Genomic DNA, 23,218 nt, shown 5'->3' on the forward strand with positions numbered 1-23,218 from the left:
GCTTCCTCCTGATGCGTACTCCATTATCAAGTGGCACACTTTTTGGTGTTAATAACTTTATATAGTTTAATTATATTGTGGTGGTGCACCGATTTTAAAATGCTTATTTCTTTCTGCATTTTACTCCTAATCATGAAGTAGGAGCTAGTGTTTTTGGTGGTTTTCACGGCCACCTTGGTCCTAGTAAGCAAGTGCTGTGCCAGCGTGACCTCACCAAAGGCACCACGGTCAATGAAGTCCAGCATTTTATAATACGGTGGCCCCAGGGCAGGTGAGGTGGAGGCCAATCCCTGCTTCATGGTGCCTGGTATCTCTCTACACCAGCTATACAACTACTCTAACTTTACTGAATATGCTAAAATATTAAGCAACAATACTGACTATACCAAAGTATGCTAAAATACTAAGCAAGATACTGACTATACTATCTACGCTAACAATGCTAACTAGAAAAACACACCAACGCCCCTCACACTGACTCTCCCCCACCCCAAACACCCCCACCCCCAACCCTCTCCAAACACAGAAACACACAGATACACACGCACACACACACACACACACACACACAGAGCACAACTCGCAATCGCTAAACTGGTCTGAGTCCACAGGTCACCAAAGAAGCTTCCAGGGATATATCCGACCAAAAACCATGACCCAGCCAGGGCCTTATATAGGCCTGTCTGTTATGACACAAAGGCTTTTCATGAACTCAGAGCAAAGCAGGGGCCAGGTGGGGGTAGAGAAGAGTTGGCGCTGGTGAGGGAGGAAGTGGGGCTTTCTGGAGGCCAGTGTGCTGAGCCCTGCAGTGTAGGGAGCGGTGGCCATCTTGAGCGTCATGATAGCCGTCTTGCGATCTTGTTGCTCAAGCTTCTGCTTTCCTTATCTTAGTTTCACATTCTTCTTAGTCACGAGGCCAGCCTGCAGCCTCATCTCCATGATTACTTTCTGATGTCAGAACTCAGAGCTTCCCGCCTTTGCTTGCTTACAAGCAGCTGCTTTGTACCTAATAAATGAGACTTGATCAGATCTTTGACTTGTCTCCATTCTTCGCGTCTCCTGTCTCTCTCTTAATCCCCACTCCCTCCCTAGGGTCTCTGATGCTCATCCCGTGGGTCAGGACACTGCAGTGTAAGGAGGGGTCACCTAAGTGAGTAGGGCCAAGGGCAGGAGGGTAGCCTCTGCGAAGGCCCGGGATGACCGAGGGTGGCTCTCTGGAGGGATGCGCTAGTCTGAACGAGTGACAGGGGCCAGGTTGGGAGCTCTCGAGTCCCAGGACAGAGGCCGAGCCTGTATTTCAGGGCCGGGGCTGTGGAATAGTTCTGAGCCCCTCACTGGACCACAGCCCTCAGACCCTGACTCTGCTCCTGACCTGGGAGTGGGCTCAACTGAACTTCGCCTCCTCGCCAGCCTCGGTGCCTTCATCCTCCCCCACCCACGCCCCTCCTTTCAGGCTCCCAGAGGGATCCAAGGAAAAGCCACCTCTTGCTTCCACCACCCACCTGCTGGCCCTGAGACCTTCAAGGAGAAGCCCTCCTCCTTGTCCACTAGGGCTCGCCTGGGCCCTGCCTTACAGACCACCCTGTGTGCCCATGTGGGTCAGGACATCATGTTTCCTACACACAGTCCCCACTGCCTGGAGTCCCCCACTTACTCTCCTGCACTGGGTGCCCTCCGGTCTCTTCAGTCCCAGCTGAGATATCTTGCACTCTGGGGAGCATCCCTGAGCCCCAGACACAGAGGAGCCTCTTTTGCCCTAGATCCCAGAACTGCTTCTGCTTTCCTTCTGCCACGGTGCAGAAACCTCTACCACCCCCCGCCACACACACGCGCGTTCACGCACATACTGACACCTTGCACACACTGGCCACCATCTGGGGATGTGGATTTCTGCCTGCTGGACTGCCTCTCTCCCACCCCAGCCTCTCAGGGGCCCCAGTCACAGGTGCTGCTATTAACAGTAGGGGCCCTGTAGGTGCACTGGAGGTGGGGAAGGGAAGGGCTCCCCAGGAATAGCCCTGCATGGATGATAGCCACCCCACAGAGGGCATGGCCACCAGGAAAGGTAGATCTTTCTACATTTAGATGGAGGCAGCAGGCACAGGCTGGAAGGAGAAGTGGGGCTGGATTCCCAGGGTTCCTAAATGCCAGGAGGAGGTGCTTTCATTGCCTCCTGGGGAGCAAGCTTTGGAAGAGACTGAGACCCATGAGGGCAGCACTCAGGAGGTTGGTCTGGAGGGATATAGCCCCTGAAGGGGCACATCTGTGCCTGTCCCGGTTGGCTCAGCCCTCACTGGCACCAGGAATCCCTTGGTCAGGAATGGGGGGCTTCACAGCTTTCTGCCTGGAGCCTGAACACTGTGACATGTTCCCCTCAGGATTCTGCACTTTTTTCTCCTTTTTGTTTTTTCCCTGAGACAGAATCTCACTCTGTCACCCAGGCTGGAGTACAATGGCATGATCTCAGCTCACTGCAACCTCCACCGCCTTGGTTCAAGTGATTCTCCTGCCTCAGATTCCTGAGTATCTGGGATTACAGGCGTGCACCACCACACCCAGCTCATTTTTTGCATTTTTAGCAGAGATGGGTTTTCCCATGTTAGCCAGGCTGGTCTTGAACCCCTGGGCTCAAGTGATCCTCCCACCTTGGCTTCCCAAAGTGCTGGGATTACAGGCGTGAGCCACTGTGCCTGGCCTGCAGTCCATTTTCTTATGGACAACCCCACATGGGCAGACTGCCAGGAGCTTCTTTTACTGCTGTGTAACACAGAAGAGTGACACAGAGTAACCCAGCAACCCTCCAGTATCTGGAGAGAAATGCCCCAACAAGCAGAGTTGATGCCCCGCTGATATGCTGAGGAATATTACCAGTGACAGATCCCCAGTGGGATCTGAACAAGGCAGAAGTGTTGCAATACCCACAAGCATTTTGGGAGGCACTTCTAAATGGAATAAAGGCAAGAGGGAAAAAGGCCCTGAATGTGGGAAAATCTCGGAGATCTGCCAAAGCGCAGATAAGAGCCTAAGTGAGTTTTATGAGAGGCTTTGTGAGGCATATTGACTCTACACTTCGTTTGATCCAGAGGCAGCAAGAAATCATTGCCTGGTGAATGCAGCCTTTGTTAGTCAGGTTCAGAGTGATATTAGGAGAAAGCTTTGGAAATTGGAAGGGTTTGCAGGTATGACTACCACTCAGCTCATACAAGTAGCTCACTAAGTGTCCATCAACCAGGAGAAGGCAAAAATGACAGCTAGAAGGGAAGTGGATGGGAAGCTTAAATGAAAGGCTGATTTGCTAGCAGCAGCCCACATGAAAAGGGGGGCAAATGCCATGAGGTTTCATGGCTGTGGTTGAGGCTGAGGGAGAGGTTTAACTTGAGAGTACTTTGAGAATCAGCCTAGGCTATAGAAAGATCAGTGTGCAATATGCAAGAAGAAATCATACTAGAAAAATGAATGCCCAGAAAGGGAGTCAAGAGACACTAATGAGAGGCAGAAGAAGATACAGAATCAAAAAGCAAGTCACTGTGCCCTAGGTGATCAGGATGCCTACCTAATCATTCTGGCAGGAACTGAGTGCCATGGGAACTGAAACAGACCAGGCTCCATCTCCTTAGGCCCCCAGGAGACTATGGTAGAATAGAGGTAAGGGGCCAAGAAATAAACTTTATGGTAGATTCTGAACATTCAGTAGTAACTCACACAATTGCACATTAATTTAGTCATATGCTACTCTAATTGGAACCACCGGTATGGCAGAGAAAAGGTCTTGATGTTGATCAAAAAAGTGTGCTATTGGAGGGTGGGAAGTCTAGCACGAGTTCTTATACCTCCCAAACTGCCCAGTCCCTTTGTTAGGAGAGACCTGCTTCAAAAACTGTAGGCACAGATCTCCTTTACACCAGAAAGAAATTAACTTTAGATCTCACCAAGCCTGTGGCCATGGTGCTAGCCATAACCGTGTCACAGGTTGAGGAATGGATATTGTACACTGAAATGATGCAGGTGCCAAACTGCCCAATACTCCTGAGGAAGAAACTATGTTGACTAGGCTAATAGATGAATTCCCAGAGTTCTGGGCTCAAAGTAGCCTACCTGGGTTAGCAGTAAATCATGCTCCAATTGTAGTAAAATTAAAACCAGGTGCCACCCCTGTTTGACTTTGCCAGTACCCCATGCCTCATGCAGCCATCAGAGGTATATTGAAACGCATAGAATGACTTCAGAACCACAGCATTCTGGTGCCATGGCTGTCATCCTGGAACACTCTGCTCCTTCTGGTGCAGAAGCCAACCGAAAAACTTCATATGCCAGGAGTATATGACTATAGACCAGTACGGAATTTGTGAGCCGTCCATGAGGCTACAGTTACTACTCATTCAGTAGTGCCAAACCCCTACAATCTAATAACTTATTTCAGCAAGCACAGCCTGGTTTACTGTACTAGATCTAAATGATTCCTCTTTCTGCCTCCGTCTAGCACCAATAAGCCAACCATTATTTGTCTTCCAATGGGGCAATTTTCAACTCACTTGGACCAGACTTCCACAGGGGTTTAAGAGCTCTCCCACAGTCTTTGGGGAAGCATTGGCAATAGACCTTAAGGCCTACACTTCTCCCAACAAAGAGTGTGTCTTACTGCAGTACGTGGATGATTTTCTCTTAGCAGTCCCAATCCTAGAAGATGGTTATCAAGGGACACAAAGTCTTCTCCACCTGTTATGGAAGGCAGGATATAAAGTGTCAGGAAAGAAAGCCCAACTGAGAAGTGTTGGGTACCTAGGATTTAGCATAAACCAAGGGAAGCAGAGTCTAGGTATGCCCTGTTTGCAGCCTTCCAACCCCAACCTGCAGGTGTCATATAAGAGAGTTTTTAGGGGGAGCAGAGTTCTGCCATATCTGGATTCCAGATATCTCACTTACAGCAAAGCCACAAAAGCAGGGAGGGAAGGGTCTTTCCTTTGGGAATTGAACATGAAAAGGCATTTAAATGAGTTGAGCAAGGCTTAACTGGGCTAAGACTACCCGACATGACCAAGCCTTTCTTCTTGTACATACATGAATGGAAAGTAATGGCCATTGGGGTCTTAACCGAAGTCCTGGGATCTTGGCACCACCCAGTGGCCTACTTATTAAACAATTAGATGTAGTGGCATGAGGATGACCCCCTTGCTTTAAGGCATTAGCTGCCACTTCCATGTTGGTGGAGGAAGCAGAAAAACTGACCTTAGGGCAGCACTTGACTATGCATGTGCCACATTCAGTCCTAACCATAATGGATCAAAGAGGACACCACTGGTTGTCAAATATGAGAATGACTCAACATCAAGGGCTCTTATGCAATAATTCTCATGTAACTCTGGAAACCATAAAGACCCTAAACCCAGCCATCCTGCTTCCCATAGAACAAGGGGCCCTACTCCATGACTCCATAGAAACAATAGATGAAGTGTTCTCTAGCCAGAAGAATCTTACAGATCACCCCTTCCAGAACCCAGATATAGAACACTTCACTGATGGGGGCAGCTTCATAGAAGCAGAAAATCAGTGGGCTGGGTATGCAGTAGTAACTTTGGACTCAGTTGTAGAGACCCAATGCTTGCCAACAGGAACATCAGCCTAGAGAGCAGAATTAATAGCTTTAACCAGAGCATTATTACTGGCAAAGGGTAAAAGAGCCAACATATACACTGACTCTAAATATGCATTTGGCACCCTGCATGTGCATGGGAGTATCTATAAAGAGGGCTCTTGACAGCCCAAAGGACAAACAAAACATCCAGAAGAAATTTTGCAGCTTTTGGATGTAGTACGGGCACCAAAAGAAGTAGCAGTTATATACTGTAAAGGCCACCCGAACGCAGCAACACCAGAAGCTAAAGGAAATAGAAAATAGGCTAAGTGGGTAGCCCTACGTGGTGTCCCTGCATCCCACATAGAGACTAGAAAGGCTGCCTGTGCCATGACCCTCATCCCAGAGGCATTGTGTTCAGATACTCCAGATTATTCTCCAAATGAAAAGGCCTATTTACTCAGGAAACTGGAGCCTATACTAGAGGAGGTTGGTGAAAGTTTGCAGGTGGGAAGTTAGCCATTCTTGAAGTAGTAGCCCACAGAATTGTAAAACAATTCCACCAAGGAATTCATATAGGAAAGACAGCACTAGAAGCACTTTAGGATGCCACTTCTATGTGCCACAGCTCACTGTCATCTCTTGAGCTGTTTGTGCCTAGAACAACCCATGGCTGGGGCCACTTTGGCCCCCAGGAATTCAAGAAGTAGAAGCAGCACCTTGTGAAAATTTGCTTGTGGATTTTACAGAGCTGCCTTGGGCAGGAGGCTATTGCTATATGTTAGCAATTGCACCTACTCAGGTTGGTAGAGGCTTTCCCCACCAGGACAGAAAAGGCACAAGAAGTAACTAGAATATTACTAAAAGACATTATCCCCAGACTTGGGCTACCTTCAACTATAGGATCAGCCAGTGACCCAGCATTTGTAGCCAAAATTGCCCAAGACCTAACATGGCTGTTAAAAATAATCTGGAAACTGCATACTGCCTGTCACCCACAGAGCTCAGGAAAGGTTGAGCATGTGAATCAGATGCTCAAGCAACTATTAAAGAAATTCTGCCAGGAAACCCATCTGCAGTGAGATAAGGTCTTGCCGATGGTTCTCCTCTGAGTCCGGTGCACCCCCACCAAACAAATAGGATATATACCCTATGAAATTCTGTTTGGCCAGCCATCCCCAATTATAACTCAAATTAAAGAGGACATCAGAGAACTAGGAGAATTACCTCTGAGAAAGCAAATGCAGGCCTTAGGCATAACTATGCAGGAAATACAAGGTTAGATTCGAGAAAAATTACCTATCAGTGTAACAGATCCTGTGCATGTCTTTAAACCCGGGATTCAGTCTGTCAAGAAGTGGAACCCAACCACAATAGGGTCAACATAGGATGGGCCCCATAGTGTAATGTTGTCCACCCTGACTGCTATTAAAGTTGCAGGCATCAGACTTTAATGGATCCACCACAGCTGGCTGAAGAAAGCAGCAGCCCGGGAAAAGTGGACCAGCAGGAAGGATTTGGAGCACCCAACCAGGCTGATCCTGCAAGAAGACCAAGCTGCCAGCAGGAATGACAGCTCTGCTCTAGTCACACAACTGGAGGCTGACTAGTCCACACATGGCTGAAGCTTGAGGAGTCATCAAAAGTAAATGTGGATTAAAATTTTAAGCCTAATTGCTCTCTTAGTATTGTTAACCATTCTATTACTATGTTGTCATCTTTGTCAACCCCTGTGTACAAGGAAAGATTTATGCTGTTCCTGCATAGTGGTATAGAAATGCTAATTTTTACTTTATTTTTGTTAACTCCAATAGCTGTACAAAAGGAAGGGCAATTTGTAGAAGAATGTACTTAGTGCCTGAAGACTACTTGGTTTGGGAATACAGTAGTTAAAACCTTGCTGTACCAAACATAAGTTTACAGGGACTCAGTTAGGGGCTTCTACTTATAATCAAACAACTTATTCAGTTTGTGACTCAGGCAATGAGCAACGTTATGTATGTTAAGATCCCAAGTTCATGCCTGGGACTTGGTTTGAAGTCCGAGATAAGTCAGTAGGATGGGATCTTCTAAACCAAACTAAAGTCCCTCTTTTTCCTGAAGGAAACATAAATCTATAATTTCTGTTGGACGACATTCACAAGGACAACCTGACCCAGTAAACTCAGCAATAACACAGGACATGACATTTACTATTATAGACTCGATTGCCCACCTTCTACTTGCTCAGAGACATACTGCAGGAATTGCCAAACATGGACCCATATCCCAACCACCAAGAAACCACCAGCAAAAGAAACTATGTTTATGAAAATATTAAACTAAATTGTAAGGCAGACAACTGCCAACCTGTAACACTTACAATCCTCAAATGAAACCTGCCTGTAGAAATCCCAGGTTATTGTATCACAATGCATTTAAGTGATAGGAAAACAGTTATCTTATGTATTACTAAGACAACTCAGAATCATTGGCTTAGCAATATTTCTGAGTTTTCAAGTCATTTTAAGAAAACTAACCAAGTAGCCAGTAACTTGTTTTCTCAGCTGGCTGACAGTATAGCTGGTAATCTAAGTGTTTCCTCTTGTCATGTCTGTGGAGGAACTAACAGGGGGAATCAGTGACCATGGGAAGCAAGGGAAATTATGCATCAAGAAAATGTTGCCTTATGCAATAGCTGGAAGGCACCCCTGGCCTATATTGGATTTGTGGACAACCGGCCTATTGGCAGTTACCGGCCAAATGGATGGGAGCCTGTGTACTGGGAACAATCAGACCATCTTTCTTACTCCCTTTGCAGCTAGGAGAAACTCTAGGATACCCTGTTTGTGATGAAGTAAAAAGTAGAAAAAAGGAAGGGTTTAGACATCAGAGGAGGTATAAAAATAGGAGACTGGAAAGACACTGGTTGGCCCCCGAAAGACTGATTCAATACTATGGGCCAGCTACCTGGGCACAGGATGAGTCACGGAGTTCCCAAATGCCTATTTATATGCTTAACCACATTATCAGCATACAAGCAGTGCTTGAATTCGTGACTAACGAAACTGCACTGGCTTTAGATCTGCTGGCTGTGCAATCCGCAAGAGTAAGAAATACTATCTACCAGAACAGGCTAGCTTTGGACTATATCCTGCCCAAGAAGGAGGTGTATGTGGAAAGTTTAACTTAACTAATTGTTGCTTAGAAATTGATGACAATGGAAAAGCTGTCATGGAAATAACTGCACAAATGAGAAAACTAGCCCATGTCCCAAGTCAAACTTGGAAACCTGGATGATCACCGGACACCCTCTTCCGAGGTTGGTTCTCATCTTTTGGAGGATTTAAAATGCTAATTGGAGGGGTGTTTTCTGCTTATTCTATGTGGATTTTTAATCCTTCTATGTCTCCTACCTCTAACAGAGGCATAGAATCAACTACAGAAGCAGGTAGCCAGGCATACCACCACCCAAACAATGGCCTTAACTAAGTGTCAACCCATTTCTCAGAAAAAAAATTTATCACCCCCTGCCCCGATGAGCTGCCTGGAGGCAATGGGCTCATCAAACTTGTAATCTTGCCTTAAGTTTAAACTAAAACAGGAACCAGAGTGACTGGGCAAAACAAATTAAATTAATTCAGCAGCATCTTAATAAACACAGGCTAAAGTAATGCCTGTTAGCACAAGTAAGTGAGTCAAAGGTGTATCAAGGCAGAGGTCTCAAAGGCCTGTAGTCAGCTTCAGGAAATTCTATCTCAACCTTCTCATCCTATCTCACCCCAGAAGATGGCTGGCTAGCCAATCATAGGTAAGATTCCTCAAGGGAGGAGCAACCCAAGACAGGCCCAGTCACACAGGGGCATGAAGGCCAAGGCAAGAAAAAGGCCCTGGCACTGTACCTGACTGTAAGTACTAAAGCAGAGCAGCCACGGAGCATGCCTGCCCTCTATTAGTCATCTCAAAGTAAAACTTTGGCCTAAAGAATCAAGGTACAACCTACATAGAAGGCAATTAAAACATCTGTCCCGCCCAGGTACTCTCTCCTACATATAATTTAGTACTGTCTTCAAAGAGGAGGCCATTATGGTTGTGCATTCTATTAAAACTATTACTTACATATAAAATGCACCAAAGAGGGGATGAAGAGGAAAAAGAAAAATTAACAAAACAGCATAATATAAAAATAAAATTAATGTAGTTAAAAGGAGCAGGAATAAAATTTTTCTTCTGTAAGCAAACTTCCCTGAGTCCTCCCCGCTACCTTGGAATTGCATCTTTTGCAAGTTTTATAAGTTTATGAATTCTTATATTCTTGTTCTCTAGAGCTGATAACTGTAAGTTTCTGTAACAGAACAAGTCATAAGAAATGCCCAAGCAGGTTGGACTCCAGCCTTCTGGGCCCTGTAGTGCAAGGAAACAGATAAGGCCTGTGTTGGAATCCTTGAGCTCTACAGATAGCAAGCATCTGCACTGCATAGCAAAACTCATATGTAAGCCTGAGTTATGTGCCTGTTATTGCTTGATAAATTGTCTTTGTTCTGCACCTGCACACTTGTTTTTGCACCACTGTATATTTCACGTATAAAGAGTCAAGCCCTGTTTTTGTTGGGTGCTCAGCCATTTTGGATGTGAATTCGAGCTGGGCCAGTGTACACCTTCTGCAACCTCAATGGTCTCTCCAGACTCTGAAATTCTGCAAAAGTACGAGACACAGTCCTGTGGAAATTAGTGTAGTAATTTGAGAGGTTCATTAATGTAAGACACATTGATGCCTGATATAGAGTGGATGTTATTCTTGTCCAAATCTCATGTCAAGATGTGATCCCCAGCATTATAGTGGGGCCTGGTGGTAGGTGATTGGATCAGCGGGCAGGGCAGTTTCTCATGAATGGTTCAGCATCATCCCATCAGTGCTGTTCAATGTCCCTCAGAATAACTCCCTTCCAGATCTGGAAGGTGTTTAGAATTGACAAGCATTTATCTCTAAGGGTTTGCCAGGTGTACCTGTATTTCCAGCTATGAGAGCAGCTGAGGCAGAAGGATATCTTGAGTCCAGGAGTTAGAGTTTAATCTGAGTAACATTTGAGTTCAGCCAGAGAAACATTTCAAGACCACATCTCAAAGAAAAAAAGAAAATTCATATGCTTGCTTGTGGTGATCACATGGGTCCATGAAATGAGACACTGGGGCTGTAGCAATGCAGAGATAGGTTGAATCAAGACATGTTCCTCTTGCACTCCCCACCTCATGAGCACAAAATACCCATAAGAAGTGTTGTTATTTCTTCTTAGATGGAGTCTTCCTCTGCCACCCAGGCTGAAGTTCAATGGCATGATCTTCATTCATCACAACCTTCACCTCCTGGGTTCAAGCGATTCTCCTGTCTCAGCCTCCTGAATAACTTGGATAACAGGTGTGTGCCACCACGCCTGGGTAATTTTTCGTATTTTTAGTAGAGATGGGGTTTCACCATGTTGGCCAGGCTGGTCTCAAACTTCTGACCTTGTGATCCACCTGCCTCAGCCTCCCAAAGTGCTGGGATTATAGGCATGAGCCACCGTGCTCAGCCAGAAGTGTTTTCTTAAGAACAAAAGAGACAGAGATGGCATATGGCTATGTGGCAGATTCTCTTATGGGAAGACTTTGAAAATACATAGCTGGCAAGTTAACCTGATACCAGTAGCCCCAGGAATCACCAAATGGGCCTTGGCAGCAACAGATCCTCATCCTGGGGTAAGCCTTGTTCCGCTGGTGGTAGATATGTTATCAAACTGAACTGGGGTCCACTCACCTGGGTCAGTAAAAAGAAACATTTATACTGAGATTTTGTAGTGGGAGAAAGGAGGGCATTTATTTGTAGGGTGCCAAGCAAGGAGAATCAGGCAGCTCACAGTTAAGACCCAACCTCCGTGATGGCTCACAAGCAAGCGTTTTTAAAGTTAGGGGTAAATTTTAGGAAGCAGAGTCACAGGCAACATCCTAAATCAATGCATAGAAGTTATACACTGGTTTGGCCTTAAAAGGTGGAATATCTCGATGAGGGAGGTTACAAGTCATAGGGAGATTTAAAGATTCTCTGATTTGTGATTGATAAGGAAGCCAAGCTTCCTTACACAGTTGGGGGCAGCAGAGAGAAATGGTCAGGCCTGGCCTGTGGGCTTGAATCTTTACAGGACCCTCAGGAAGAAATTTAGAAGAAAGAACAGCAGTCAGAGTTCAGTCCTCAGTTTCCCCTTTATGAGATCTCCCTGTCCGTATTTTTTAGGAATGCCAGTTTCTGCAAAACAACTCCAGGACACATGTTAAGATGTTATCTTCAGTTTCTATAGAGAATCCAATATCCTGGGACTGTAACTTCCTTGGCTATTGTTTTAATCTATCATTACCTTCTTGCTTATAAGTCCACTCAGTTACTTTTTAAGGCTGGCGAGGTGCCTGGAATTTCTCTTGAAGGAACTGAAGGTTTTCCTTTATTTTTATGTTGGGAGTTCCTGGCAGGCTTCTAAGAGAGCTCCCTGCTTTACCTCAGATGCAAATGCTCCAAGTGCTACAAGAAACTTAAACAGGAGATGATGCAACCATGTGGACCACCGAGTCACATTTCTTCACACCAGAAAATGCAGTTGCTCCAAATGCCCAACGATGGTCAGAGAGATACTCTCCTCATAGGAAGAGTTCCACAGAGAATGAAAATAGTCCATTGAAACACTGGGTATGTAAAGCAAGGGTGGGGAAGCATGAAGGGCGGGCTTACACACCTTCATGAGTGGGCTCACACCTGACATGAGAGTATCCTCTCTTTTCCTGGTGGAGTGGGGAAAGGTGCTGGTGTGATCTACATACAATCCTTCCCAAGGTGGGAGGACACTGGAATGATGACTGTGCTTCACTTCAACTTGCTTTTCTCATACCTGATGCAGTGGTCTCAGGCCTAGGGATGCAAATAAAAGTCCAGAAACAGGAATTATTCATAAGTAAAAAACTGTAAATATATTTTATGTCTATTATGCAAGAATTCCTAAGGGCCTGGAGAAATAGGTTGCACCTTCTCTGCATCTGGGAAAGTTGGAATTAACACTGAATGCAGCTGTATTGCCTGGGGTCAGATAGCTAACCAGTTCTCTACCTGCTTAACCCTACAGTCTGTTAACTGGAATGGGCTGACTGGAGACCCTTGCTAGAACAGTATTGAGGAGAAGGAGAAACAGTAACTGAGGGTAAATGAATCCCTGAATGGGTTATAAAGTCAGGAAAATCCAGTGTTTCATGAACCACTCTAAAGAGATATAAGCAAGAGATGATATTGTCTCTTAGCTCAATTTTACCAGATGCCTGAAAGGGTGCATCTACATGTTGCTGAGACTACTCCTGTTTTGGGACTACACCGGGACAATTGTTAATGACCAAACAGGATTCTGGTAATGTGCCAGGTTCTTTTTACTCTTATAATTCCTCTGATACAGGAGATCTGTGATTGGCCAGGCACAGTGGCTCATGCTTATAATTTCATCACTTTGGGAGGCCATGGTAGGGGCATTATTTAAGGCCAAGAGTTTGAGACCAGCCAGGGCAAAACAGTGAGACTCCATTCCTACAAACAATTTAAAAATTAGTTGGGCTGTAAAAGTAATTGTGGTTGAAAAAAATAAAAATAAAAATTATTTAGGCATGGTGGTGTGTACCTGTGATGCTATCTACTCAGGAGGCTGAGCCAGAAGGATCACTTGAGCCCAGGAATTCAAGGTTACAGTGAGCTATGATTGTACCACTGCATTCTACCCTGGGCAACAGAGCAAGACCTTGTCTCTAAAATAAATAAATAAAAATTATAAAAAGAGACAATGTGGTCAGAGGCCAGGGTGTGATCAGTGGTTCAATAAAAGTATTTGGCCTTTGGCCCTGTTTCCTGACAAGCAGGTTCTAAAACATTTGCAGTCTCCTCAGTGATAAGCATGGTTTTAATATGGTAATGAGAAGACTAATGGGCTGAGGTAGCTTCAGGATGGGGGATGGTTCCCAGAAACACAAAGTTGTGATTAGAGGATTGGAACTTTCAGCCCCATCCTTTATCTCTGGGAAGGAAAGAGGGACTGGAGGTTGAGCTCAGTCACCAATGGCCAATGATTTAATTAATCTTGCCTACACAATAAACCTTTTATAGAAAAATCTAGAGACTGAGTTTTGGAGAGCTTCCTAACTGGCGAGCACATCTGTGTGTCCACCTGCTGGGAGGACGGTGCACCCCATCTCCATGGGGACAGATGCTTCTGTATTCAGAGCCCTTTCAGACCTCGACCTGTGCACCTCTTCATCTGGCTACTCAACTGTGGTTTGAATGTTTCCCCAGGGAAGCAACTGTTGGATAATTCATCCCCAATGCAACATTTTTAAGAGGTGGAACCTCTTAGAGGTGATTGGACAATCGGAGCTCTGCCCCCATTAATTGATTCGGTCTGATTATAAAAGGACCTGAGGCTGTGAGTTTGACCTCTTTTTCCCTCTACCTCTCACCCTCTCTTGCCCCTTTGCCTTCTACCAGATACAGTCCCTTGATCTTGGAATTCCCATCCTCACCACCATGAACCAAATAAATTTCTGTTCATTATAAGTTTTCCAGTATCAGGTGTTCTACTACAATCACATAATTTAAACCAGGGTTCCCTAATCCCCGGGCTATGGACTGGCCCAGGATCCTGGCCTGTTAGAAACCAGTCCACACAGCAGAAAGTGATTGTTAAGTGAGAGAACATGAGCATGAGCATGACCACCTGAGCTCCGCCTGCTGTCAGATAAGTGGCAATTTGATTCTCATAAGAGCATGAACCCTATTGTGAACTCTGCATGCAAGGGATCTAGGTTGCATACTCCTTATGAAACACTAATGCCTGATCATTTGAGGTGCAACAGTTTCATCCGAAACCATTCCCCTCTGCCCCCTGCCATCTCTGCTGGTCCATGGAAAAATTGTCTTCTATGAAACCGGTCCCTGGTGCTGAAAAGGTAAGGACCGCTGATTTAAGCTATAACAATAATAAACTGCAATAGTGAGTGTGAAAGGAAGATAAAATTTCAGAACTCTAAACTCATTGTACCAAAAATAAAAGTTAAGTCTGAAAACTGAGTGATGGAGAAACTGCCTTTCTTTTGTTCTTCTCCCCAGGTGGCCTCCCTCACAAATGGCTCACAAGATAATTCCTTGTGAGCCCCAACATCTTTACTCTGAATCAGAGTTTTGTTGAATTCCCCCTCCCCACCAACAATGTAAATTAACAGCTTATCTTCACAGGTACAGGACAAACACAAGACTAGAAATCATCCTTCCAACTACCCGGAGACAAACGCGTGTTTGACTTCTCTACCCAACGTTTACTTTAGCTTATGTAAAATGCATATTTACTGAGCATGAAATGAAAGCATAGTTGACTCTTCCTTTTTCCTCTTCTGCCTACTCTTTTCCCTTTAAATGTTGAAAACCCTCTTAGGAGAAAGCATTGGGCTCATGCTATGGTGATTTGTGTCTCTTTCTCCAAGGTGCGTCTTCAGCTTGGCAAAATAAACTTCTAAACTGATTGAAACCTGTCTCAGACATTTTTTGGTTTACATGACAATAGCAACTTCCTGAGTTCTTTGAGTTAGTTTAAAAAGTTCCGGGCGAGGCGCAGTGGCTCATACCTATAATCCCAGCACTTTGGGAGGCCAAGGTGGATGGATCACGAGGTTGAGATGGAGACCATCCTGGTCAACATGGTGAAACCCCATCTCTACTAAAAATACAAAAATTAGTGGGCATGGTGGCACAGCCTGTAGTCCCAGCTACTCGGGAGGCTGAGGCAGGAGAATTGCTTGAACCCAGGAGGTGGAGGTTGCAGTGAGCTGAGATCATGCCATTGCACTCCAGTCTGGCTAACAAGAGCAAAACTCAGTCTCAAAAAAAAATTTTTTCCAAACCTTGAGAGGTTAGAGATCCCTGACTTTGCAGCCATGTTAGACAGCAGTGCAGGTAACCTGGGACCCGATACTTGTGACTTGTCCTGAAATGAGGACAGTCTCATGGGAATGAGACCTTAAATCTGTGGAGTCTCAGGTGAACTCCAGGCAGTTAGTGTCAGAATTGAGTCAAGTTCTGGGACTCCCAACTGTTGTTGGCGAGAATTAGAAAATTGTTTGGGTGGAGGAAAAACTCATCACCATCCCACAGAGAGAAACTTATAGTAAGAGTAAGCAAGTAAACCTCTACCTTCTTCGGTCCCAGAGGAAAAGATTTTTGAAAATTAAGAATTTATTTCATGTCCCTAAGTCTGCTAAGCAGGTTGCCACCAGCTGTTCATTGTCCACATGTGGACTGGTCCTACCTCTAACCAAGAAGTTAGCATTCTTGAGGTTTTGAGGGGGTCACATAATAATGGAGATTCTTTCCCCAGAAATATTTCCACACACAAGAAAATATAAATATTGATATAAAATATCAGTAGGTACCCAGATCCTCGGAGATCTCACAAACCTGGGTGTTTTTAAATCCTAGTAAGAGACAATGCTGAGAGACGATGTGTGAATAATCATTTCGCCATCACACAAGGCCACTCCAATAATCTAGAGTATGAACTGGGATAGACAAACACTTGAGGTAGTAACTTATTTTCAAGGGAATGGGTGGAAATATTTATTAGTCACTGGTTCATTCAGACACTCTGAGTGCCTCCCAGGTACTAGATAAATTTCTTGTCTTCGATTACTGCTTCATGAATTAAAATTTGTCATTCTCTTCTCACCCCCCACACTCCAGCACTTGAAACCTTTTATTACATCAGTACACCTGCTCTGACCACATATCTGCCCTCCTCTCAGTTTCTCTCTGTCCAGGCCTCCTGGCCTCCTTGCCCCTCTGGGAACAAAGACAGCTTTCTGCCCTAGTGCATTTGAACATGAGTTTTCCCTGCTTGGAAAGAACTTCCCCAAACATCCTTGCGGACATTCTTCATGTCCCTCAAATCTTTCCTAAAAGGTCACCTTTGCAATGTGGTGCACACTGACCACCCCAGCGCAACAGCCACCTTCCCTGTCCCCACTGCCCACACCCTGGATCACCTGCTTCACAGCACTTCTCACCTTCCAGCACTTTCCTTCCTTACTCTGGTTATAGTGTATCTATAGTCTGTCTCTTCACACTGGAACACATGCTACAAAATGCCAGAGATTTTTCTGATTTTAATTCAATGGCGTTCCCCAGATGCAGAACCACTATGTCCTATGTCTGGCGGACAACAAAGGTCAGTTGAATGATCACTGCAGAGCACTTCCTATTCTAAAGACAGTATCTTTATTAATGTAGCCTCAGGCCAAATGCTGTTTTGTGGCAGCTACAGCACAAGGTCCCCCAGTGTTGCTCATGCCCTCCCTCCCCTATCCCTCGTCCCACACCACCACCGTTCCCAGTCCAGCAAAATGCAGCACTTAGTAAGGTTTCTCTCTTCAGAACAATTTTTGACTATGGACCCAATTTTACAACAACTGTAAACTGAAATTAGACTGCTTTATAGATTCATGAGTTGGGATTGGAGCCAGCACCAAGATCACTGGAACCAGGGCAGGGAGAGAGGGCAGGAGAGCAGAGCAGAAGAGGAGCCCTAGAAGGAGGCCAGGAGCTGAATGGGTCTGAAAATGTGTCTCAGAAACACAGAGACTCCTGTGTGCAGGGGCCGCCCTGGGTGATGTGTAACTCTCTGTGGTCACAGCTCTTGCTGGACAAGTTTCTACTGAAGGGACAAGGGCAGTGGAGCAGTGAAGCTGACCCAGCTGAGGACTGACCACAGAAAGCCCATAATGGACTCAACAGCAACTGGGCACAGGCCCACACTCGGCTCCTCACAGCCTTCTCCATCCCCACCTGCAACAGACTCAGCACAGTGAACATGCAGATTCTGGAAGGTTCTCAGGTCTTTATTTCCTCTCTCAAATTTTAGGAATTGACTAATTAACCCATCAACTTCTCATGGCAAATATTTGAGAAAACACATTTATCTTCAGATTCTCATTTTCAGTAGGGAAGTAAGAGGTTGCAGCTCAGTGCACCATGAAGTTGAGACAGAGATGGAGGCACCCAGCCCCACCTCTCTGGAACAGGAAAGATGACTGGGGAGGGAACATGGTGGACACGGGGTGGGTTGTCTCTCCACCTCCTCACTTTCTGCTAACAGGGACACAGACACATTGAGATGCCTTTGTAGAAAGAGATGCCAGAGGCTCTTGAAGTCATGGAGAGAGGCGTGAAGAAATCCTGCGTCTCAGTCCCACACAAGGCAGCTGTCTCAAGCTACAGCAAACAATAGTTATGAACAAATTCAGGTCAGTCATGGTAAGTGATGACACTCTGAACAGCCCACCAGACACTTGAAATGTCACAATCAAAGAATGCCCATTACCCAGTCCTGTCCCCTCTGCCCCAACCCTGTCCATTACAGATCCTGCAAGGCCTCACCTTACAAGCCCTGAGAGACACATCAGAGCCCTGGGCGGTGTTGCTGCCTAGGGTAGAACAAAAATAGAACCTGGTCAGAGCCCGCGGGAGATGTGGGACAGAAGAAATATGGGGTGGGTGAGCTCCTCCACACTCCTGCCCCCACCACTTAGACGTAGCCTGACAGCAGCTCTCTCTTTTTCCACCTGTGGGAAGAAAATGTCCTGTGAGGGGACAGGGATGAGGCAGGGCCATGAAATCTTAGAGGAACCTCCTAGTCTTGAACCCAAGAGGAGTTTCCAGAACTATGACTACAAACCCAGGGCAGGATCAGGAAACATGAGGAAAGCAGGTGTGGGTCCTGGACCAACCACCCTCCTAAGGTCTGTCCTTAGCAGGGACCTTCCTCTGACTTGTAAATGCTGGAATCAGGACCCCAACACCAGAGTCATCAAGGTGATACATCTGTCGTTCGTTGTCACATGTGCTTCACAAAAGAATAAGTGCTGGCATACAAGGACCCAGGCTGGGTTGGCCCGTGTGTGGATGGTGCTTCCCAGTAATGAGGCAGAGAACACTTCCACCTGGGGCTTGAAACCCCTAGTAGAACAAGAAAACCCAGACCCCACCCCTCACCCCTTCCCTACCTGAGCCCTTTTCCCTCCACATCACAACAGCCATCACAGCTCCCATGACCACAGTTCCTACGACAGCTAGGCCAGCAATGATGCCCATGAAGGGGATGGTGCACTGGGAAGACAGCTCTGGGCAAAAAGGGGAAGGTAAGGGGTCCTGACCCCAGGCCTCAGCCCTGACCCTGCTGAAGGGCCCCAGAAGGGCTCCTGCTTTCCCTGAGAAGAGATGTGACCCCCCAATCGCCTCCTTACCCCATCTCAGCATGAGGGGCTCTGACAGCCCCTCGTGCTGCCCATGGCACGTGTGTATCTGCTCTTCTCCAGAAGGCACCACCACAGCCGCCCACTTCTGGAAGGTTCCATCCCCTGCTGACCTGGTCTCCACAAGCTTGGTGTCCTGAGTTTGGTCCTCCCCATCCTGCTGCCAAGTCAATGTGATCTTTGCAGGGTAGAAGCCCAGGGCCCAGCACCTCAGCCTCATGGTCAGAGAAGGGGTGGTGGGTCACGTGTGTCTTGGGGGTTACTGAAAGAAAGAGTCAGAAAATTCAGTCACTTTGCATTTCTCATGAGACACCCAGCAGCACCCATGTGGTTATCCTGAGAATGGACAGGACGCCTGGGGTGGGGACAGGAGCACAGAATGCAGACACCAGCCTGGACACAGGCACCTGGGATAATCTCCTGTTCCTTGGAAAGTTCTAGTCTCTGAGGGAGGAACAGCGACTTCTGGTCCTGACCTGAGTGGAGGCCTAGGGACTCAGAAAAGCTGGAATCAGAGCTTCAAATTTATTGAGTCTGAGGCAGAGAAAAAGGCCTGAGAGAAAAAGTCACGGTGCCCAAGTGTGCTGCAGGGGTCAACTGGGACCCCTGATCAGTATTCCAGGGACTGTCTTCCCTCCATTTCCTCAGAGAAGTCATCCTTTAATTGTCCTAGAGAGCCAAGGGGACTCTCAAAGGAAACTCAGGAAAACCCTTGCAATTCTCCATTCAACCGAGGGCGATATTCTAGCGCTGATCCCATTTTTCTCCCCTCCTCATGGGAGGCCATCCCGGAAGATCTATAGATGAGGAAGGCTCCCCACTGCCCTGCTACCCGCGCTGCAGCGTCTCCTTCCAGTTCTCCAGCTATCTGCGGAGCCACTCCAGGCACCTGCCCTCCAGGTAGGCTCTTCACTGCTCCGCCACACTGGCCGCCTCCCACTTGGGCTGGGTGATCTGAGCTGCTGTGCAGGAGGCTGTCCAGGAGCGCAAGTCCTCGTTCAAAGAGAGGTAGTCCTTGCGGTCTTAGGCTAACTGGTAATATCCGCAGAGGAGGCGCTGGTCAGACCCCAGGTAAGCCCTACCAACCGAGCCCCGCCCCCGCCCGGACCAATCCGTGGGGATTTTGGCCTAAACTGAAAATGAAACCGGGTAAAGGCGCCTGGGCCTCTCCCGGGTCGAGGGTCTGGGCGGGTCTCGCAGCCTCGGGGTGGATCTCGGAACCGGAGACTCACGGGGACCTGGGCTGTCCGTGGGGGATGGGGAGGCGTCGTGACCTGCGCTCAGGGCCGAGGTCACTCACCGGCCCGCTCTAGTTGTAGTGGCCGCGCAGGGTCCGCCGGTTCCCTCGGATATTCTGTGCGGCGGCCTTGGCTTTCTGCGCCTCCGGGTCCCAGTACTCCGGCCCTCCTGCTCCACCCACGGCGCCCGCGGCTCCATCCTCGGACTCGCGGCGTCGCTGTCAAACCGCACGAACTGCGTGTTGTCCACGTAGCCGACTTCGAAGTACCGGGGCTCCCCGCAGCCTGGCCGGGACATAGCAGTGTTGAAATACCTCATGGAGTGGGAGCCTGGGGGCGAGGAGGGGCTGAGACTCGCCCGATCCTCCTCCCGGCGCGGCTCCCCGGGTCCTGTGCCTCCGGCGAGCGGGCCCCTCCCTCCTCCCCGCGGAGGCCATTTCCCTCCCGACCCCGCACTTACCCGCCCAGGTCTGGGTCAGGGCCATGGGCCCCGAGAGCAGCAGGAGGAGGGTTTGGTCCCCCATGACCTCCATCCTTGGTGTCTGGGGAGAAGCTGAGTCCCAGTGGATGACTGGGAACTTCAGAACCGGGACCACGGCGACGTTGATTGGCTTGTCTAGAAACCCGACACCCGGTGGAAGTGGGAACTTAGGCGGAGTCTTGAGTATCCTGGAGGAAGGACCCTACACAATCTGGGAGAAGTGAAAACTCAGGCTAGTGTGGAATCTCCAACGCTGCGCCTCCTCAGTGATAATGTGCACGGACTCGTGGCGTGCACTTTGGAGCGCAACACCCTGAGCCACTGCCGGGACCTGGGACTTTGTCCCTATCCCTCTTCTCCTACATCAGGCTTCTTTGTCACACTGTCTACCTGAGTCCTGGCCAAGGATCTGTCTGTGGAAACCAGGGAGAGACCCCCAGGCTGCGCCCAGCTCCTCCCCTTCACTTCTTGTCTTGGAATCCCCCTCCCTGAACTGGACTCCCTGCCTCCTACTCTCCTTACCTCTCCCCTTGGACGCTTGTACAAGGACACTCAACATGGGGAACTTGATGCCAGAGAGTGAGCTCACCCTGGGAATGGGGGTTAGAGACAGGGGTTTTCTCTTTAAACCTGGTGAAGTTGTGTCTGAAAGCACCGGATAGAGATTCTCATAGAGACCAGTTTCCTTTTTTGTTTATTAATACAGTAGGTAACACAATATTGTTAATTCTTGAATGATTAGAATTCCAATCTGTAAAAGACCTGGGTCAAAACAGCATCACAGTTAAACTCTCAAAGCTCCTAAGTTTTACTTTCCCAGACTATGGATCTGTGACTCTGGTTGCTGCAATTAAAATTGTCTTCATTCCCTTGCCCGAGTTTCCCTGTGTGAGTCTGAATAGAAAGAAGGAGGTTTGTTACTGTATGTTGCAACCGGGAGCCTGTAGTCCTCACTCAGAGTTGCAAGCGCTCCATGCAGTCCCAATGCTCCAGCACTGCCTGTTTTCATGAACTATGCACATGTAAGCAGTGTGCATATTTTATTTGGACACTTGGTATTTGTATAACTCACTTTTTTCTTTAATCATTAAGAGGCCATTAATTTTTAGGAAGTCCCACAAAATGTATCAAAGAACTCTTTGCTAGGCACCTCCGCTGCTTTAGAATTCTTTCCCCTGCTCCTTTTCCTTACCTCCTGCTTCTCCCACCCTTCTCTCTGCCCCTCTCATCCCTCATACCCTCCCCTCCCCTTAGTCACTGCCACCCTGTCACCCCTGAATTGTGGCACTGACACTGTCCCTCACTTCCTGCCTGTCTGTTCTCCCTACAGTGATCAGCAGCTGCTAATGTCGCTCAGGTCGTGTCATTTCTTCACTTACAATGGTCGGACTTTGCTCTGCTGTTTTACTACACGTTTTCAATTTGTCTCATATCTCACAGTTTCTGTTCCTCCTTTGCTACTTTCTTATGTGTCAAGGAAACATATTTTAGTTTATGGTTTTAATTCTCCTACTGGCTTTTGACTATATTTCTTTACACAAATTTTTTGTTTTAATAATGGAAACTGGATGCTTTGACTTTTCACAGTGAAGTTCAGATAATATTAAACTACATCCAGCAAAATAAAGGACAGTTAAAATGTTATAGTTTCATTTAACCTATCACTATGCTATTATTGTTGTTTATATTACATCAGTATACATTATATACTCAACAATACAGATGTAATACTCTGTTTTAGACAAGCAGTCATATGTCTTCAGGAAATGAAGAAAATGAGTGTGTATGTGATATGTGTGTGTGTGCATCATTTCTGTTGTTAATTGTTCCTTTCTGTGTATCTGGGTCACCTTCTAGCATTATTTCCCTTCAGCCTGAAGAATCTCGTTGAATTACATGTAGTACAGGTCCCCTTGGAAATGAGTTTTATGGTTTTGATGATCTAAAAATGTCTTTTTTTGGCCTTCTTTCCCCCTTTTCTTTTCTGCTTATTAGGGCATTTGCATGTAATAAAATTTACCAGTTTTGGCTGCACTTTTTGGTGAATATCATTAATTTGTAGTCATGTAACTACCACACTGGTCAGTAGAGAAACACCACATGCAAAGAACCCTCTGCTAGGCTCCTCCACTGCTTTAGAGTCCTTTCCCCTGCTCCTTTTCCTCACCTCCTGCTTCCCCAGCCCTTCTCTCTGCCCCCTCATCCCTCACACCCTCCTCTTTCCTTAGTTCCCACAGCCCAGTCACTCCAGAATTGTGGCATTGTACAGTTTGTTTTCCCTAGAAACTTTCTTTCTGTCCCTTTCTAGTCAATCCTTCCCACCCTCACCCACTTCCCTTCACTCAACCACTGCTCTGCTTCCTGTCACTGCAGTAGTGTATTTCTAGAATTTCATGGACATGCGATCATATGTGATGCAGTCCGTTCTTTGGCCTCTCACTCAGCCTGACAATGTTTGAGATGATGTCATTTATTCATTTTTGTTGCTGAGCAGCTGCCGAGTATTGCTGGAATCCCAGTTTATTCACTGGTTTCTCTATTCTCCTCCACTTGATAGAAATGTGGATTACTCCAGTTAGGGTGTGTTATTAATGA

The 23,218-nt window shown here is 46.9% G+C and overlaps 1 long non-coding RNA gene and 1 pseudogene across 2 annotated transcripts; one reads left to right on the plus strand and one right to left on the minus strand.

The window, feature by feature from the left end:
- Positions 1-1,138: 1,138 nt before the first annotated feature.
- Positions 1,139-22,657, plus strand: LOC144582090 (uncharacterized). The gene is made up of 4 exons (XR_013533946.1): positions 1,139-1,150; positions 7,007-10,967; positions 12,084-12,266; positions 13,902-22,657. It is a non-coding gene; the product is annotated as an uncharacterized LOC144582090 (long non-coding RNA).
- LOC128931885 (patr class I histocompatibility antigen, A-108 alpha chain-like) lies at positions 16,853-20,894 on the minus strand (annotated as a pseudogene). Its single transcript, XR_013533945.1, has 6 exons — positions 20,603-20,894; positions 20,219-20,472; positions 19,737-20,016; positions 18,656-19,195; positions 18,030-18,076; positions 16,853-17,864 (listed from the first exon to the last, which is right to left on the minus strand). The product of XR_013533945.1 is annotated as a patr class I histocompatibility antigen, A-108 alpha chain-like (transcript).
- Positions 22,658-23,218: the final 561 nt, after the last annotated feature.

This window comes from Callithrix jacchus, chromosome 4 (assembly GCF_049354715.1).
Source record: "Callithrix jacchus isolate 240 chromosome 4, calJac240_pri, whole genome shotgun sequence".
Lineage (NCBI taxonomy): Eukaryota > Metazoa > Chordata > Mammalia > Primates > Cebidae > Callithrix > Callithrix jacchus.